Source organism: Cucurbita pepo, unplaced genomic scaffold (genome assembly GCF_002806865.2).
Source record: "Cucurbita pepo subsp. pepo cultivar mu-cu-16 unplaced genomic scaffold, ASM280686v2 Cp4.1_scaffold002063, whole genome shotgun sequence".
NCBI classification, from domain to species: domain Eukaryota; kingdom Viridiplantae; phylum Streptophyta; class Magnoliopsida; order Cucurbitales; family Cucurbitaceae; genus Cucurbita; species Cucurbita pepo.
The window spans coordinates 1337-3350 of NW_019648158.1; the positions used below are offsets into that span (position 1 = coordinate 1337).

The window sequence follows — 2014 nt, forward strand, 5'->3', positions numbered from 1 at the left end:
ATGAACACAAAGAATAGGAGAGAGAAAATGAAGGTTTATATTAATGACATTCAATCTAGATGAACACAAAGAATAGGAGAGAGAAAATGAAGGTTTATATTAACGACTTAAGGTATGTATAGTAGAGAATACAAAGAACGTAGAAAGTAAATCTTCAGAGCACTCGCTAAGGGTTTATATATGGTTTTAGTTTACTATATATAGTTTTACCAGATATAACCACCTACTCTACGTAAATATCTACCATATATTTCTCTACTCGCTTTTAATTATAAATAGTTGTTTACCATTTTCCAGTTAAACCTAAAGTAATAAACTAGCAGAACTTCTATGAATCACTACTATAATAGTAATTAATAGTTCCAAAATACCAAGTCAGAAACAAACCTTTGTGATGGCATCTTGAAGAAATTTCTCAACCTGTCAGGAAAAGGTCCACATGCATCAATGCATACAGAAATTGCTCAAATTAATTGTCGCAATAATGCAGATTTGATGGGTAACGTGATGAAAACAAAACAAACCTTCTGCACGGCAGCTTCATTAATCAAAGGACCCTGAAAAAAAAGAAGCAAGAATCAAAGTAATGTAGAACTCAAGTTCAACTAAAAAGAAGTTTACTTTAAATTAAATATTACATAATGTGCTTGTTAGAAAAAGTGTGCCATTCTATTTTTCAAATAAGAAATATATGATATCATTTAAGAGTAAAACCAGAGAACAGAGGTAAAGATTAGAAAGAACTATACCATTCGAACTAACGCAAAAGGGAGGGTAATTGCAACTGTATTTAGATAGGGAATCCAGGAATAAGCAACGAAGGAAACTAATCGAGAATAAATAGAAAAAGAAAGAATCGAAAACCGGCTGGCTTTGCCTTCAACAATAACAAAAAAGGAAAGAAGGAAAGAAGGGGCTTTTTAAGACACCAAGGTTGTAAGATCAGACAAGTCCTCTTTCTCCAAATTGGGAATTTCCATCAGCTGTAGAAAGATATACCTCTACTACAATCAACTGGTGATCCTCCCGGTACTATACACATGAGTGAAAGATAGAGAGACCTACCTTGCTCAAAAGATCTGAAAATTCTTGTGCTTCAAACTCTTTTTGCTTACCGAAATACGAACAAAAACGTCATGACAAAAACGACTATGTTTAAATGGAAAGTTGGTTGTAAACCCTCTTTCAAAGCTGTGAGTAAAGAAATTCTATAAGATGAGTGTGCATTCGGAATTCCTGTTTTTGGTGCCAAGAGCTAGCTAATATTCCGAAAAAAATTTCCTGTTTCTTGTAACTTATTTTTTCAAAAGAGAATTTAGTTTCCTTTATCCATCGATCCTGATTTTAACTCCGAAAGGTTGATGACATAGCACTCGAGATAAGAGATCCTTCGCAATACAAAGGTGTAACACAATATGGAGGGTTAGAGGAGCAAATACATACTCTTTGCAATTAACAAAATTAAATTACCTTGAGCTTGGAAGATAACTTTACAAAGAAAAGACTGACAATCACAATTGAATCAGGGATTGTAGGCACGAGAAACTACCTGAGCAACACCTTCACCAAACCCATCACCAACTTGCAGATCTTGCGCAGCTTTTGAGAAAGCATTACAAAATTTCTCGTATATGCCTGAAAACTAGAGCTTAGTTCAAACCCGAAGGAAAGAACATGATTCAACCAGATAAAGCCAATAATTTTGAAGAATTGATTGAGGATTATATGGAACTATGGTTCTACAGCAATACATAACAATATACAGTTTCCTCCAATGTGATTTTCATCCGTTCCCCTTCCTTCAGGAAGGTTTACATGGTTTGTTTCCTTCTAAGAATTAGTTCACCTATCACTATCTTCATTTCTTAAAAATTCAGCAAAACTTAAATGGACAATTGAATGTCCAGATGCATTAGTACAATTCAAGATATTAAAGTCAGCTCTTAAGTATGTTCACTACTCCTACCACAAAAGCATCCATAAAATACTCTGAGCAACAAAAAAAAAAAAAAAA

General features: G+C 33.8%; 1 long non-coding RNA gene across 1 annotated transcript in view; it reads right to left on the minus strand.

Annotated features, from left to right (window-relative positions):
* Positions 1-1983, minus strand: part of LOC111786588 — a 3221-nt gene extending 1238 nt beyond the window's left edge. The window contains exons 1-3 of the long non-coding RNA XR_002813805.1: positions 1550-1983; positions 525-557; positions 388-420 (exon numbers count right to left, since the gene is read on the minus strand). This is a non-coding gene — a long non-coding RNA (uncharacterized LOC111786588). The remainder of the gene's footprint in view (positions 1-387; positions 421-524; positions 558-1549) is intronic.
* Between the last annotated feature and the right edge of the window lie 31 nt (positions 1984-2014).